This window comes from Triturus cristatus, chromosome 4_1 (genome assembly GCF_964204655.1).
Source record: "Triturus cristatus chromosome 4_1, aTriCri1.1, whole genome shotgun sequence".
In the NCBI taxonomy this organism is placed as follows: Eukaryota; Metazoa; Chordata; class Amphibia; order Caudata; family Salamandridae; genus Triturus; species Triturus cristatus.
This window is the reverse complement of record NC_140585.1, coordinates 995,721,684-995,740,576: the sequence shown is the minus strand read 5'-3', so window position 1 is coordinate 995,740,576 and position 18,893 is coordinate 995,721,684.

Here is an 18,893-nt window from a genome sequence, read left to right as displayed (position 1 = left end):
TCTCTCTCCTTTGCTCTCTCTGTCCTTTGATGTGTGCAAGTCACACCTACTCATCATGATTTTTGTCTTGCAGGCTGTGACCTACGGATTGTCCCGAGGGGAGCCGCCATGTGTTTTAATTTCTGTTCTGTGTTTCTTTGAATACATTTTAATTTGTTACATCGAAGGTGAATGTGTGATGCTCATTTTTGTGACAACACATGCGATTGTGCGACATCAGGCAGATTATTTGGTACATGATTCTGTGTAGTTGATGTGGCATGTCTTTGGCCGGGGGGGGGGGTGTCTGGGGAGGGGGGGGTCCTGGGGGGGGTGGCGGTGGGTGTTGTGGCCCTGTTGGGGCTCCGAGCTGCATGATCAGTGGCTCCATGGCATCTGCTGCCCTTCAGGTGTGGCTCTGGGCTCGGCTCCCTTTTGTGGTGCAGGCTGTGGTCCAACTTTGCACCAGGTCAGAGCAGGTGTTTGTTTCCTGCTGCTAACGCGCCTTATCGCCTGTTTTGTGATCTTATCGCCGATCTGGCTGGTCGTTGAGAATGTTGCGGAGTGGTGTTGTCGCGGCTTTTTGCACAGGAACGCCTACTCTGCATCTCATTAGTGATAGTTGCGGGGGTCATCTGTGGCGATGTTTTTTTGCAGTTGCTATCGCAGAAAAACTGGTGCTATGGGCTGTTAGCACCAGCTTGTGAATGGGGTGATACATTTATCGTGACTTTGGCTGCGATAAAGTGCCGTTAACTCGGCGATAGCTCCTTGAGAATATGCCCCAGAGCGTGAGGCACGTGCTTATGGTATTGAATGCTGATATAAGCAGTAATGGCATATCTAAGTGGAGAATGTGGTGTACACTGGGAGTGATGTACATTCATCAACGTACATAAATGTTATTGCAAAACATAGCGTAGAGGGCCAAAGTTCGTACTTGGAATATGTAAAGGCTGCACAGATATCTGTTTGTACGGAATGGGGTTGATTAGCTTGTATTCTCAGGTAGACATGAACGTTTTTACTGGGTACAAATTTTGTACCAACATGTTTTGGGCCACAGAGTCAGTGTGTGTGTGTGTGTGTGTGTGAATGTTGAATGCGTTTTTTGGCTGTGTCCAAGAGATACTGGACCCAGGGCATGCCTTTGGATCTTTGCTCAAAACACCTTCCGAGAATACCCAGGATCTTGGAATTCAGATATTTGGTAGGAGTCAAAGGGCACTCTCTCCATCCAGGCATGGGTCGTTGTTGTGTTATTGCTATTTGAGACACTGCATGGCCTCGCGTAATACACTGTGCTAATATTCCAAAGCAACAGGACTGAAAGAGCATGGCCTTGGACCGAGCATTGGGGGTATACGGTACAGGATATGAGCTTTAATCAATCCCGATGCCCAGTATTACAGCCAGCAGTATCTTCGGGGTAAAGTATATGGCAGTCATTCATTATCTGTGCTTAGTAACCCTGTTGGTAGTACCAAAAGGACATGGCCTGTGATCATGCCTTTTAAGTATTGGACACAAGGTATGTCCAGCATGCATTTCTTCTTGTTACAGTACCTATAGGACTTGGTCAGTGCCCACTTCCCACATGCACTGGTCACAGAGCATGTCTTTCATCCATGCCATGTAGGTAGTGACCCTACCCAATACCTCCAAACATAGGGGCTTATTTGCAACAGACCTACACCACTGGAGTGTCACTTTTTTCGATGCTCTAGTGGCGCAGGCCTCTAAATCATATCTATGAGGCCATGCAAAGTCACCCTGCATGGCTTTACATGGCCTCATAGATCTGGAGTAAGGCAAGGCAGCACAAAGCGCTGTGTTGCCTTGCTCTGCATCAAGGATGAGTTCCATGTGTTTTGCGGTGGGTGTTCCCACGAGACCCATGGATTTTGATACTGTACCAGATTTTCAAAATCACGTAAACCTGGGCAGTGCCAAAACCTTATGCCTTAGCAGAGTAGGCATAATGAGGAGAATTTTGTTCATTTCTTGTTTTTTGCTCTTTTCATGCGCGCTGTATTCTGCAGCACACATAGAACGAGGAAAATCCTCTTGGGATTGTTTTTGTGCAGGAAGGTTGCCCTTCCTGCACAAAAACACTCCTGCCGATGACGCAGATACCCTTGCACCATGGTGCAAAGGTGCCAACATTTGCGTTAGGCACCACATTGCGCACTAGCACTGGCTGAAAGGATAGGAATACAGCATATCTTGTAAATACGGTGCACTTGTGCCCTTTAAATTGGCGTAGGGCAATGCAGCAAAAGGACTTGCGATGTTGCCCTACGCCAATTTTTGGCAAATGGGGCCCATAGTGTATAGCAATGCACTCCACATAATACCCATGTCCCTGTTGCAAGGTTTTACACAGCGTACTGTGCAGTGCGCATCACCAGAAGATGAACATATCCATGCACTGTACTCAGCGGGTACTGCAACACTGGATACCATCACAGATTATGGGTAGCATCCAAGCTGTGTGCACAATACATGATGGGCATAACAACGACTGCAGATACTGCAGTCATGAGAATTGAGGAGAAAGGCCAAGGCACGCCATGTGTCTAGAACAGGGCCAGAGAGCTCTACCTTCCTGGTGCTTCACTATTGCTCCAGGCACATTGTATGCCCATAGGCCATGTCACCTGTCCAGTAATGTATGAGAATGACTACAAACATGCCCAGGGGGCCCTGTCAACATGAGTGCTGGGGCATGAAAACATGCCATGCCCAAGTCCATTGTAAAAAGGTTTCAAATTGGATGGGAAATTTCAAAATGTCCTGACAACAGTAACAGAAACCATTAAAAAAACCTGGGGCAGATGTATCATTGAGTTGCATTGCCCTCGTGCAAAGCAAGAGGGTGCAAGGGCAACACAACTACTAAGTCATATTTATCAAGCCACGCAAGGCCACCTTGCAGGTCCATTCATAGCTTGATAAATCTAGAGCAAGGCAATGCAGCAAAAATAGCAGCATTGCGTTACTCTGCCCCGGCATTCCATGGGTGGAGCGCGGGTGCTACGTTTCCCCAGGTGAGGCATGAAAAGGAGTGGTATTTTTATTTCTGCTCATTTTTTCCTCATTCAATTGTGATGCATTCTTCTGCACACATAGAAAGAGGAAATGCCTCAGAGGATGTCCCTTCCTGCACACAAATCATCCTGTCTGCAATGCAGTCACCCTTGCACCATGGCGCAAGACTGTCTGCATTGGTGCTAGGCAGCACATTGTGCACCACCACAAGGAAAGGACAGAAATGCACCGTATCATGTTAAATACGGCACATTCCTGCTCTTTCTTTTCCAAGCAGCGCAGCAAGGTGGCTTCCTGCGATCTGTGAAATAATGATAAATCTGCCCTTCTGATTTTAAACATACAGAAATTCCTAGATCATTTGCAAATAAACTGTCAGATAAAGTGGCATATGTTGTGGAATTCCCATTTTTCCCATGTTTCACTAAATTATAGATTCAGGTGCCTAAATAAATTCTGATAAAGTCTCAAATGTTTTCAAACGATGCCATAAAATGCCTAACTGCCATCTCAAGACTAAAGGGTGGCACACTACAAAACACTCATATATAAACATACACACAGCTATAACCTTAACTCGTCCCTTATAATGTACAACAACACAGCAGAGCACAAATTGATACTTTAGGGCAAAATGTGACAAGGAAAAGTAAGTGACAACAGGAGCGGCTCCTCTGCTATGGCGGAGGAGCGTTGCGCCACTGCTTTCAAGCAGTGCAGAAGCAAAAACAAAAGGATAATAACTTTCAGTTATTATCATTTTATGTTTGGCTGCTTTGCGGGCGGGCGGGTAGTCAGGGCAGCTCTTGAGCAGGGCAGTGGATGAGTGGTTTGCCCACTCTTAAAAGTGTGCAGTGACTGTTTGGTCGGCCCTCTCGGGCCTCCCAAACCAGTCATGAGCACTTTTCCACTTCTCCATGCAGGCTGCATTAAAGTCTGCAGGGGGAACAGGGCCACCCCTTCAGCATCTGGCTGAGCAATCACAATGCTGGAATTGCAGAGTTGTGATTGGCTTGGGGGCGGGAGCCAGGCTGCCTGCTTCCTGTTCCTGAAATCAGAAGCAGGAGAGCAGGAGTAACTGGCGGCAACAAGGTAAGTGATTTTAAAAAAAAAATCCCTCCCTCCGACCGCCTGTGCTACCCTCCCCCCCCCCCCCGGCCTATTCCTCCCTACCTGCGAGTCATGCCGGACACTGCTGAGTGCCAATCAAAAATCACCGGTTCTGGTTGACCAGGACCTAAGAGAAATTTCAGGCCAACCACGATGGAGCAGAGGTCAGAATACAACAAGCCGGTCAAAGATTTAGCTCCTGACTTAGGGCCTGATTACAAGTTTGGTGGACAGGGTTACTCAGTCACAAACATGATTGATGTTCTGTCCACCAAATTACAATTTCATTATTTCAAAAGGAACTTGCAATCCGGCGGATGGGATATCTGTCTGCGACGGAATATCCCATCCTTCAAACTCGTAATCTGGGCCTTAGTCTTTACAATGGAAGCTGATATCCTTCAGCAGGGCAAGACTGCAGGCTGTATCAAAATAAATTTTCTTGAAGCCAAATAGAAAATGAAAAAGTTCCTGCTGAAGCTGTTGTTTTTTGGGAGAACGCTTCCAATTGCTACTGGTCAGCTGGTCATTCCATGAAAAATGACCTCTTGCAGCTTGTTGTCTTCTAGTAACCACACAAGAGAAGAGCCAACCCAGCACTGGAGTCCAATTTTTAATAAGAATTTCCTAAGAAATCGCAATTTAGGAATTGCAAAATGCTTATGCATGTAGGAATCGCAAAAAAATTTGCGATTCCTACACATTCCTTATTTGCGACTCGCAAATTGCGATTTGCAAATAAGGAATTGCTTCCCATTCATTCCTATGGGCCAATCAATGGGAATTGCATGGGCAATTTATGAGTACCAAATAGGTACTCGCAAATTGCGCATGCAATTTCAAGGGTGCAAGGGTGCCAAAAGGACACAAAAATTGCAATTTCAACCCATGTTGCACACACACATGCCCCATGGACATGTATGTGTGCAACATAGAACTTTGAAAAATGCACTTTTGTGCATTTTTCAAAGTTCTCGCAAATTACCATCAACTTTGAATTGATGGCAATTTGCATTTCTTAATTTCGAAATCACAATTCTTTTGGGGCTGCTGGATTGTATTTAGGGAATCGCAATTTGCGATTCCCTAAATGCAATTGCAATTTAAGTAATCGCAATTTTAGCGATTAATTAAACAGCGATTTTTGCATTTGGGATGATGCATCCCAAATGCAAAAATTGTGGTTGCAAAGGGGCAGATTCTGCTAATCTGCCCCTTTGTGACCGCAATTTACAATGATGCATGTGGCCCTAAGATTTTAAACAGTGATAGGTGACTGACCTAAGTATAAGTTGCACCCTCACAATACGATTTATATATGGGATTTAGGGGCACATGCATGAAATCATTTTGCGATCGCAAACAGTGCGTATCGCAAAATTCGGCCTTTTCCGGTCGCAAAATGGCCTTTTCCAATGCATGTGCCTTTTGTGCAATTCGCAATTAAGGAAATCGCAATTTTTTGCGATTCCCTTAATTGCAAATGCAGGTAGGGAATCGCAATTTGCGATTCCCAAAATGCAATGCATCATGCATTTGTAAATTGCATTTTCGCAATTTGGAATCGCAAATTACCATCAACTTCAAGTTGATGGCATTTTGCAATTCCTTTGAAAAATGCATTTTTCAAATTGCATTGTGGTGCACACACATGCCCTTAGGGCATGTGTATGCACCACAAGTGCATACCTACATTTTTTTGGTGGTGCATCAGGGTGGCCTTTTGGCCCCCTTGCACCCTTCAAAATGCATGCGCAATTTGTGAGTACCTATTTGGTACTCGTAAATTGCGCATGCAATCCCATTCATTCCTATATATGCCTCTAGGCCCATAGGAATGACTGGGAAGCCATTCCTTAATTGTGAATCGCATTTTCCGAGTCGCAATTAAGGAATGTGTAGGAATCGCAATTTCGTTTTGCGATTCCTACATTCATAAGGAATTGCGATTCCTAATTGCTATTCCTTAAAAATCGCAATTTAGGAATCGCAATTCTTTACTTTGATGCATTTGGCCCAAATTCTCCACAAGGGCAGCTTGACAACCACCCAAAAGCTTGGAAACAAGCAACTGAATACGCAAACATTCCACTTCTATGTTATACACAATCTACATTCTATAACTTAAACATTCTACTTAAACAGGCAGCACAACACATACAACAACATAGGTCTTTTAATTATTTAAAATTTATGTTTAAAGGGCAAAACACAACTGAAATTCTTAGTTATATGTTACTGACCTAAGTATAACTTGCACCCTCACAATGAACTGCTTACAACCTCAAATATTATATCACTCATGACATGTTAAATCATATCATTGATGACATCATTAATGTCATCTCAAATCTATGGGGGTGCAAGCCATTTTTAGGTCAGTTCCATATAACTGGTGAATTTCAGTGTTCTTTTCGTTTTTTAAACGTTAATTGTTACATTTTTACAAAACCTACATATAATTCCTTCGTTGTTTTCTGTGAATGTATCTATATACATATGAAGTAATAGAAACATTAAGTATTTGTAATGAATACTGTGAATGTGTACTTTTGAAATATGATTTTGTCATTTTGTTTAATTTTAATGATGGAATGATTCACTGTGCACAGAGAGTCACAAATACAAAATATTAACATTTCAATATAAGGGAAAATACAAATATGTGACATTGTGACCCAGCAACTGCATAGGATGGTCTCAAAGTAGCACTAGCCCTGGGGCAAAAGCAACTGTCACCCTTCAAACCCTTGAAAACCTATCTCGTCCTATGGAAAATATGTAGGCGGTCCAGGCCAGTGCTTAGTTTGTACTGGGAACCTGGGCGCATTTTTCATCATCAAACGTTGACCCAGAGTGAGAAGTAGAAAGGCAGAACAGGGAGGAATAAAGAGAAACAGAAAGATAGTAAAACAGTGACAATTGGAGAATGCAGGACAGAAAAAGAAGCAGCAATAGTGATATATTAAGAAATGAAATGTAATATGGTGGAAGATAGAGGCATGGGGTGGAATCTAGGCAAGGTGTCCTTTGCATTTGGCAACTCCAGCATTTGTCATCACTGGTAGTGGGCTCCTAGCAAAATATCTAAGGCCCTGCACTTTTACGAGTTAAGCAATGGGCCCCAAACTATTCTCAACTCACACTCACCCATATGAGGCTAATCATGCACTTCCCTCATTTGCAGGGGTCTGGAACACTTAATCATGGCCACAAATGAAGTTAGAATGCCATAAAAAGTACCTTCAACACTTCTCCAGGACTCTGTAATGAGTTATCAAATTCACCTTCCCTGCACAATGTACAGATGGAACGCAAGTGGATCCTCCAATTAATCTAAAGTTGCTCCTCACCAACTTTTGTACTGTCTCAGAGAAAGTCTCTTTAGGTGAATTGGAGAAATGCAAATCCGGATTCCTGGTGGTCCCCTGCCACCTCCCCACCCCCCAATACTTAGAATGATGGCTTGGTTTGTTAACCTGGTAAGCAACAAAAGCTGGAACACTTCCCTGGAAACTGGTGTATTTACAACTAATTGAAAGCAAGCATTCTTTCACTGCTCCTTAAGAAAGTGAATACTGACCCAACAATATTGAGTAACATCAGGCCTATTTCCCTTTTACCTCCACCAGCAAAAATACTAGTGAAACTGGTGAACCATCAGTTATTCTCTTTTGTGGAAATAAATGGCCTTCTTCATGACTCACAATAGGGCTTCCAGGCAGGATTCAGAACCGAAACTGCCCTTTTGAGGTTTCAGAGTTGGTTAAAGAAAATTTAGATAGAGGTCACTTATGCTTGGTGGTACATTTGGACCTTTTAGCCACGTTTGACACGGTCTCCCATAATACTCTTCTGTACAGATTAACGGAGAATGACATTCAAAGCAAGATTCTATCCGTTCAAAAATCCTTTTTAGAAAGCAGTTCTCAACGGTTGCATCTCCCTCCTTCCCTCCCCAAACCACTCCTGTATGGAGTTCCTCTGGTATCCGCCTTGAGCTGTGAAAAAGTGGCTCTGTATATACTGTTCCCAAATAGGTAAAGGGTGTACAGAGTCCACAGTCCCCAGAGGTTTGGCAGAGGCTAAAGTTAGATATAACCCTACTCTCTAAAGTGGTAGCTTGGTCGAGCAGTAAGGCAGTCTCAGAGGACAGTGTAAAGCATTCGTTGCACACACTCACCCAGCAAATGGTCTCACACACTCAATAACTGAACTCTAGGCCAATGGTTTATATATAAAAAATATATGCTTGTTTTATTTTAGAACCAACAATAGGTATTAAAATATACTTTCTCAGAATGAGATGCTTTATATAAATACTTTTGCAATATGCAATTGACTTTTGTAGAAAGTTACAAGGGGTTGCAATAGGCAACACAATTTTAAACACAATAATGCATTGAGGTCAATGGAAGTTTCAAGTTATTTGCAAAAGATTACTTTTAGGATTACTTTTGGAATTCCAGGACTGGATCCTAGATTCAGTCCTGGGTCAGTACTTAGAATCAAGTGATAAAAGTCGACTTAATTACTGTGATGATTTTTAGACAATATTTTGCTATTTTAAAAGTTGACACTAAATATTTCATAGAAAACAGTCAATGATTCCCTATGGAAGAAAATTCAAGTTGCAGGTATAGTATGTTCTCGTTACTTTTGTAATCCAGTACTGGGTACCTAGACTCAGTACCGGGACCTTTATCCAAAACAGGTAAGCAATTACGTTTTCAGAAGTTATACGATTTTTAAAGAATATTTAAAGTTTGCAGAAATTGACTCAAGAAATTTCACAGAAAAACAGTCAATGGTTTCCTATGGTAGAAAATTGGGTTACTGGTAAGTACAGTTGTAAGTATTTTTCAGAGTCAGTGCTGGGCACCAAGATCCAGCACTGGGAGCTCACCTAATAGGAGGTGAGTATTTTCGTTTTCGTTACTCGGCTGATTTTTGGTGAATATTTTAAGATTTGAAAAGTCCACACTTAGAAGAAATTTCAGGAAAAAGCCAGTCAATGGTACCCTATGAAGAAAATTGAGTTATCGGTTTAAAGGTAAGTACTCGACTGGCAGAGTTAAGGTTCTGGGCATAGACTCAGGGGTCTCCCAGGGTCAGGTAGGTACAGTTGGTTCACCCTCAGCGGCACGAGGGTGGCCGGGTGCAGAGAGAGTTAGGCCCAATGTTATCCTATGAGAGGTAGAGGGGCCTTAGTTGGTGGCTGCTGACTAGCAGGCCACGCGGCTGTGGGAGCTAGGCTCCTGGTCACTTACTCAGGGCAAGTGGGGAAGTAGGTAGGTGTAGAGATTGCACTGCCAGGGCCACTCGGGCGGCTGGGTGCAGGGTGCTTTTGAGCCTTCGGGCGCTCAATTGATTTCAAGGGGAAATCTCTGGTTTAGAAAAAGACTGCAAGCTCGGGGACGAAGATTCTTCAGGTGCCACCACCACTTCGAGAGGTAAGTTGGGTAGTTGGAGGATAGGTAGGTACCCCGGGATTGGGCACAGGGGGCCGCGGGGTGCCGGGTGCAGGGATGCCTTTGGGTGTCGGGAAAACTTACCCTCTGTTGATCGCGGTTGGGGGGGCACCTGGTTCTGAGGCTGCAGGCTTCTTCAGGAGTGTCGAGGGAGGTCCTTGGGTGCCGGACTCTGGGTCACAGTCGCCGTGGAGTCATCCTCGTGGTCTTTGTTCACTCCAGCACAGGCCAGGCTTGGCTGGTGCAGAGTGTGCTGGGTTCGCGGTTCCGGGCTGCTACCAGGGATTAGATTTTGAGTAGAGCCTCTACTCATGGGAGTCCCAGGGGGCTTAGAGTCAAAAGGTAGCCAGGTCCTCCGGGGTTTGTGAGGTTGCTGGCCACAAGAGATGCCGGATTGGAGCAGGAGCAGGTTCGAGGGTCGACAGGCCGGTAGGGCTGGGGCCAAAGCAGTTGATGTCTTCCTCTTCTTAGCAGCTGCAGGGCAGGTCTTCTTTCTTCTAGCTCTTCTTCAGATTTTGGGAGGGGGGCAGTAACCTAATCCTGATTGGGCAGGGCTCCCCATCTTTAAGATGGCGAGAACCCGGGGATGTGCTTCACCTCGCCTCCCCCTCCTGAGGGGTGAGGTTGGCAGGCTGGCACATCCCCTGTCCTTATTTGGGGCTTCCGGCCAAGCTTCCCGCCAGAGTGGGGAGTTGCGGTGGCCTGGGGAAGCTCACAGAGGCGGCATGCCTTTGAAGCTTCCCCCTGCCCATCCTGGGGGAGGAGATTTAGCACCTCGCCCAGGATGTGCATTGTTGCAGACCCAGGAGAGCAGGGGCTCTCCTACCCAGGGGTCCAGCAACATGTCTACTGTGTGGCAGCCTAGGCAGACTCAGAACAGACGTGGATTGTAGGTTAGGTTTCAGGGGGCCTCTCTAAGATGCCCTCTGTGGTGCTTGGTACATTAAATCCCACACTGGCATCAGTGTGGATATAATGTGCTGAGCAGTTTGATACCAAACTTCTTAGTCTTCAGTGCTGCCATTATGGTGCTGTGGAGTTCGTGTTTGACAAGCTCCCAGCACCATGTACTCTTAAATGGCAGCACTGCACTTACAGGGCCCAGGAATGGACCTGGGTACTGTAGGGGCACAGGTCTCCTGCCTCTGTGCCCACACCACTGGCATAGGGCACCCAGCTAGAGGGGTGGCTGATGTATGCCAGGGCAGTGTAGGTTGTGGGCATGGCACACAGGGATGTGTGCCATGTCGTTTCTCGGTTTTGTCTTGTACCCAGACACTCAGCCTGCCAGGGCAGTGTGTGTGTGTTAGGGTACAGGGCCTCTAAGGGTGGCGCAATGAGTGCTGCACCCCTTAGAGGTCTTACCTGGTCACAAGGTCCTGGGTACCTAGGGTACAACTTACCAGGGGCTGACATGTGGCCAGGGTTTGTACATTCAGCAATGGCAGCAAAAAGTGGGGGCATACCATGCAAGAAAGATGGCACTTTCTCACATGAGCCCACTGCTGTTTAATTTTTATCTTGCTCCTTTGGCAGCCTGATTAAACTTAGGGGCATGAAGGTGGTTTCTTATGCGGATGACACCCAGCTTTTATTATCCTTCCAGGATTATTTGGAGGTCACCCGTTACACATTTAAGGCGTGTCTTAAAGGAGTTGCTGACTAAATGAGGGCAAGATTCCTTACGTTGAACTTGGGCACAACAGAAGTCCTCTCTTTTTGGTCCAAGTTGTCCTACCTCCGAACCTTTGGTGGCCTGAAGATTTAAATCCTCCCCCAATTCCCACAATCTCTGCCAGAAATACGGGTATTAGCTTTGATTCTGCCCTTTCTTTTTCTGACCAAATCAGGAAGATTTTTTCAGCCTGCTTCCTCAAGCTGAAATCCTAGAGGAAGCTGCTGCATTTTGTCCTTGAGGATATTCAAAAAATAGTGGCTCATACTTTGGTAACCTCTCATCTGGACTCCGCTAACAGTCTTTATTTGAGCTCTCCTGCTTTTTTGATCCACAGACTTCATATCATTCACAATGCATCATCTAGACTTCTGCAATGAGTTCTTTTTCAACAGCATATCTCCCCAGAATATATGTCTTTACTACGCATGCAATACATCATATGCCATTACAATGCAAGTCGTTACAACGACTTGCTGTAGGGGGCTTGCTGGACTTAGGAATAGTATCATTTACTATTCCTACTCCAGTTTGTGCAACAGCAAGGAAGGTGTTGGATTGTAAATCCAACACCTTCTGCCCCCCACAGGAAGTCATTGTAATGACTTGCGATGTAATGGTTCGCGATGTAACAACGCGGTCGTTGTAACGACCATGTTGTAGTGGCATGCGTTGTATCACATGCGATGTAAACGCTGTTTCCCATCTCCCCACATATTTGAGGATGCTACACTGGCTTCCAGTTGTAAAGCGCATTAAATTAAAAGCTCTTACGTTGGCGTTTAGAGCCCTAGTACAGGAAAGTCCTTTCTATCTGAGAGACAGATTGCATCTGTATATCCAAAACGGGTCACTCAGGTCTAATAATCTATATCTGATGCAGGTCCCTATCTTCTCTAAAGTTAAAGGCAATGGCAGTTCCCTTTCGGTCATTTACGGCCAAACTGTGGAATGCTTTACTGGTCAATCTCTGCAAAGCACCGTAGTCTCCAGTTTTTAAAAGAGACTTAAAAACGTTTTTGTTGGACTCAAATTAACTTTAAAGTTAGTTACCGGCCGGTATCAGTCCTCTTAGCTTTGAGCACCGGGACGCTTCTGTTGAAGCAGCCGTGCGCTATACAAATGCCTTTGATTGATCGATAGAATTCCCTATTGTAGACATCCATTGAGAAAGCAAGTGTTCTGACGTTGGACAGGTATGCCATATAGTTTCTGAATGCTTCTGTTAGGAATCTTAGCCTTACCCCATCACGGTCATTGGAGAAACTCTTGGTTCAATGTCTGACTCTGGTATTCGTGCAATATAAGATAGCATGCTTCGTCAGTTACACCCGAGATACAGACACTGGATGTTCTGATTCGACAAGCTGTAGTACGCTGTACCCCTGACAACTGTCCTATTTCACAGGATGATCTCATGTTATGCAGCCCCACCGGAATAGTAGAGACAGAATATTGACATCAGTTTACCATTAGGGATGGGCGAAGATGCACAGCTTTTCTCTCACAAACTTCATGTGGTGCTCGTGCATACTCTGACTAATATCCGTATTTTCCAGAACATTTTACATGTTGATTTTCATGTTACAATCAAGACTGTCGCACCCTTTTAAGTTGTTGCAGATAATTTAAAAAAATGACCAACATCTATCTAGTTTCAAATCCATGAGGAAGGTTTTTAAATTTACTGGTGAGAAAATTGTGCTTCCAATTACAGCCCCAACTTGCTCCCACGAGTAAATATTACTTGTTATGGGGAGCATTGTGACAGAAAGTAAACATGGAAAAGGCAAGCTACTTCGCCAGCTGCTGGCGAGTCAATAATCAGGATATAAGTAAGAATTCACTTTCATGATAAAAATGTGCACACCCTTGGATGAGCCTATGCAAACGGATAGGCAATCAAATATCATCCATTTTGTGAGGCAGGCCCAAATTGTTATTATTGCAACAGCATCGAAACATTCCAGACATTAAAAAAAAAAGACAAGATGGAACCCATCATCAGGATACAGGGCACACTGGAAACAATAAGGAAAGGAAATAGACAATATACACGACAAACCATTGCATGTTCTTGCTTCCACGTCGACAGCGTGAAACAATAAGAAAAGAAAATAGCAAATATACACGACAAACTATTACATGTTCTTGTTTCCGCGTCGACAGTGTAGTTAAGCGCACGTCTAACATATATCATACTGTTTTCAACCTACCATTGCCTTGGACGGAAGTTGGCCAGCGGTAGGTCTATCTTTGATGTTATCGTACAAACATCCACCTTTGTACAAACTGGAAATCTGTTCCTGGCTCACGAATGGACTGTGAAAATACCCCGGGCAAGATAAACGAAAATCGTGAAAGAACATTTAGAATAATGACCTGCGTCTAAGCATTGCTTCGACGCGTTGCTTAGAAGTGAGCTTGAAGCTAGAAATCCCTGCTCGACAGCCAGTAGACTCTGAAAAGAATGATGCTGTCCGGCCGATCCTGTGTTCTACTGCTCTCTGTGACATCGGCTGCTTGTGTTCTGAGTTCTTATCTCGAGAGCTGATGCCTTTAGAATGGTTAAAAGGCTCCTTTCCGTTTGACTATGCTTCTTTATACCAAAAAGTCACCAATAAATGGCTTTTACGGTTCTATGTCACATGAGCGTCGTTTGTTGACCTTACTTTCCTCAACTTTTCACTGAAGGATGGTGGCTTCTACAGTCAGCACGAGGGAAGCCCGGTGAGATTTCTATTCCAAACTCTTTAAAATATTGTACATTGTACCACCTCCGAACCAACAATTATTGTATACAAGTCACCTCTTCACAAACAGCTGATAGTGATAGTATATATCTTGTTCTTTTCCAAAAATGATTAATACAAATCACTTAAAATTAAAATATTTGTTCCAACAGCTTCATACTCAGGCTTCTGAGCATCATTCTTTTATTTGCAGAAAATGCTATTATAATACACAGACCCTGCAATCCCTGCGTAAAAGTAAACTGTTGCTCAACCGTAAAAAAGTTATTACCATGGAGTAGTGACCTCAAAACGCCTTCTGCCAGAGCCAGCAGCCTAAGCGAAAGGCAGGCCATTGAACATAATTACGGATGTGAAAAGCAGAAATGACTTTTCCTTCTTCTGACCTGTTTTTCTAAAATGAACAGTCATCAGCAGAAAGGAGACACTTATTTTAACATTTATTTTTGCACCCAGGAAAGATAGAATCTCTGGGGCATATTTACAATAACTGGCGCATCCCTGCATAACAGCAGGGATGCGCCAGTTATTGTGCGCCACAGCTCCGCCACCATGGATGCACCGCATTTACAATACGGCGCACCATGGGGCAAAAACGGCACAGATGCGTGACGCATCAGTGCCGTAAAAGTGGCGCATTGCTGGAGTTGCGTCGCAAGCGCGACGCAGCTCCAGCAATGCTCTGGGGGGCCCTATCTTGCTAATGCTGCGTCAATCCTTACGCCTGATTCAGGCAGGCGCAGGGATTTGACGCAGCATGGGCCTAAAAATGACAGAGTGAAATCTTGAAGATTTCACTCAGCCACTTTTAGGAGGCGTTCCTGCGCCGGAACGTCCCCCCCTGCGCAGGAACGCCTACATGTGGTGCAGGGCTTTACAACGTGATGCATCTCCCAGATGCGTCACGTTGTAAGTACCACGCACCAGGGCGCAAGATTTGCGCCGCCGCTGCGTCACAAAAGTGACGCAACGGCGGCGTAAATGAGGCGCAAGGGGCTTGTAAATCTGCCCCTCTCTGTCTAGTTCTACACTTTTCGAGCGACAGGAGGCACTTGCGCCAAAGGTAGTGAGGTCCAGAAAACCTCAATAGAGTGGTGGAATGCCTTGTTAAGAATATAGATGAATCCAAGTCCCCACTGGATTGCACGATGAGGATGGCCGCTTGTTGTCAGGAGCAAGCAGCATATCACATTTGGGGGCAGGGGTAGTCTCCTACTCTATACTTTGGCACAAATGAATATGGAGCCTTGGACTGGAAATCTTCAGATTTAGCATAAGGCTTCCTACTGGGCAAAAATGTTTAATATGTTGTTCTTTTCCATCCCAAACCGCTCCTCCCTCGCTGATACTTCAGCACTAAAGGAAATGGTAAATGCTACCTTGCAACGTAATTCACTGTATACTATAATACCATAGCGGTTGCAGCGTTCTCCTCCTATGTTGCTGTGCTTACAGCATAAAGAAAAGGAAAAAGAAAGCCTTCTGAAGGTGCTGAATGAGGGCATTTGCACAGACAACAGGGTGGTCACTCCAGCAATGTTGGCTTCAATCAAAATGGCACCCTGACAGAATCTAATTCAGCAAACAAATCTTAGCATTATCCTATATGTAACCATAGAATTATGCAGACGGAGATATAGTTGCTGGGGCCTCAGAGAAAATCTAATTCCAATCACACAACATTCAGCTGATCTTAGAAACATTTGGTGTGGAACCACATACCTGAACTTACAAATAACAATGTCAGGAATGTCACAAATACAAGAGAGACCATCCTGTGAGGCTAGTAACAAACAAGAACAGGGCCATGGTTTGTCCTGTGTTTGTCAGCAAGCAGCACTGAGATTGCGGAGACTGACTAATGCTCAAATATTTTGGTTGCTTCCACAATTGCTCAAAGAGATCCAGGAGATTAATTTCTTTGTTTGAAATGGCACTTTTTGCAGGGTTATCCTGAAAACGTTTGGTTCTTCCTTCTATTTTACCTGGCCTGTTTTTGTTGGCTTTCAGACTCTGGGCTCTTTACCACTGCTAATCAGTGGTAAAGTGCAAATGCTCACTGTGTAAATTGTTACTATGATTGGTTATCCATGATTGGCATATTTGATTACTGGCAAGTCCCTAGCAACGTGCACTGAGTGTGCCAGGGCCTGTAAATCAAATCCCACCAGTGGGCTTGCAGCACTGATTGCGCCACCCACACAGGTAGCCTTTTCAAATGTGACTCAGATCTGCCACTGCAGTGTCTGAATTCACAGTTGTAACTCTCCTGTCGACCTGGAAAGTGCACCCACTTGAGAGGCCCCAACCTTCCCTTTTCTGACAAGTAGGGCACCCCTCAGGTTGACCCAAGGTACACCATGGGCAGGGTGCAGTGTATGTGAAAGGTAGGACATGTACTAGTGTGTGTACATGTCCTGATAGTAAAATACTGCCAATTTCATTTTTTACTATTGAAAGGCTATCTGTCCCATAGGCCAACATGGGAGCTACTTTGTAACATCTTTCAATAACTTTCCATTGGTATGAGATGGAGAAGTGGAGTTTAGGCTCTCTGAACTCAGAATTTAATAAAACATATTTTAGTAAAGATGGTTTTTAAATTGTGTGTTTGAAAAGGGCACTTTTAGAAAGTAGGTATTTTCTTATTTAGTCATTCTGTGTGCATTTGATATTTTGTGTATTGACTGGCTGGTTTTGGATTGCCAGGGGCTGGGGATGTGCATTCACTGTAGACAGCCACAAGGGGGGGGGGTTGAGGTGTGTCCTGCCTTTCCTGGGTGACTCATAGCTGAGCTGAATAGACCTTGGCTGCATTCAGAGTGGCGGGAGGGGTTTCTTCTGCACAATGCTGTCTCCACCTCCTATAGTAAAGCTGCACCAGAGAGGTAAGAACTGGGTTGGACTGGGCTCAGAGACCCTTGCCACACAGATAACAAATACACAATGGGGTATAAGTATTGGACCTTAAACCCAAGAGAATTAAATCACTTCTGGACTCAAGAGGAACCTTTGCCAAGGAGAAGAGTGGGAGAGCTGTGAAGAGTAGTACTGCCCCTTTGCTGTGTGTTTTTCTGGGTTGGCCTGCAGTTGCTGCTTCTGCCAAGGAAAGGACAAAGACTAAAACTTTGCTGTGAACATGCTTGAAGAAGGATCTCCAAGGGCTTGTGTGTGCTGGCCTCCCGTTCTAAAGTCTCAGGGACACAAAGACTTTACCTGCAACCCACTGACCAGCATATGGACTCCTGTGTGGACTCCTGCATTCAAAAGGGCACCAATTCCAGTTCCTGAGAATTGTGTGGTTGGTGCTGCAAAGCAAGAAAAACAACTCAGATTCCATCAGCGATGCAACCAGTGACGCTGCGACCTGCAGTAAGGCCGGGAACACTGCTTGTGAAGGGCACAATGCACTGACCCACCTGCACCACAGCTCTACCGCCCTTCAACGCCCTTCGATGCCTGCAGCTATCGGCCTTCCCACCACCAGTGCTGGCACCGATGCCATCACTGCCAGCGCCTGCATCCCTTTATCGAGGAGCTAATAACCGTCGAGGGTAACTTCACAAACTCTTTGACTTCACATCGTCTCACTGGAAATGATGCCCCCAACTACCCCTGTCCTGGGTTCGATGCCTTGCCTCCTCACAGACACCCAGCTATGCCTCCCCAGTGACAACCAGGGAGCCAGGGAACCAGCCTCGACCTCAGCACTGACGCCTCACCTCCATGATGTCATGCATCCTTCATAGATTTCATTTCCCAAAGGTGCTGTTGTTTGGGGGTCAATGTGACTCCGTGCCCGATGGCACGCACCTCAGGTCGGTATGGTACTTTGGATTTATGCCTGTCACAACATCGAAATAGCCCCAGATGGAGCTATCTTGTTTCTACAAGTTCTATTTTTGCAATAACTGTTCCAAAGTGAAATTTTGATACATATATGTTGTATTTTTGTTGTTTTGGTCTTGTCTGGTTTAGATAAAGATATATTATTCTTTTAACCTGGTGTGTTGTCCAGTTGTGGTATTTTCACTGTGCTACTGTGAGTTTTGAGTACAAATACTTTACACATTGCCTTTGGGATAAGCCTGTCAGCTCATGCCAAGCTACCAAGTGGGTGAGCAGGGGTTATCTAAAGTGTGTATCCCCCTTACCCTGACTTGAAGCAATGGTCACTACTTGGACAAAGGTGCATACCTTTGCCAACTAGAGAACCCATTTCTAACACTCATTATTTATTACAGCCAAAGATGGACAATGCAAATAGTCAGATTGAAGTCTTTCCTGGCCTTGTTGGAGCTTTAGAAGCATGTCTCTCTGAAATAGAAGACAACCCTGCTTTTTAACAAACTCAGATCTTGCTGTATAAAGTAAGCCTGGGCAAAGCACTACGCTACGCTCGCGTAGTTTGCGAAGTTTGCGCTACTTCGCACTACGCGAATTGCACGTAGCATAGTGCAACACGTGTAGCGTAGCGTTGTGTAGTGCAGCGGTCATTTTTGCTTGCTCGCGGTCCTCAACGTCAAGTTGGCGACTGCGAGCAAGCAAACTGACATCCCGGCGAGACTTTTTCCTCGTTCGCGATCAGCAACATCAAGTTGGCGATCACGAGCGTGGAAAATAAACCTCCTGGCGAGATTCTCAACGCGGGGAGGTCAGGTTTCTCATTGCGAGTGGTCGCGTATGCTCCCGACCGCTCGCGATGAGAAACTACCAGTTCGCGTTGAGAAAGCTGCCGCTCGAGTAAAAATCTACTCGAGCGGCAGAAAACTACAGCTCGCACTGTGCAAGATGCTGTTTTCAATTATTGCACAGTGCCAGATGCTTGACCATACTGTGCAATCATTGAAAAAG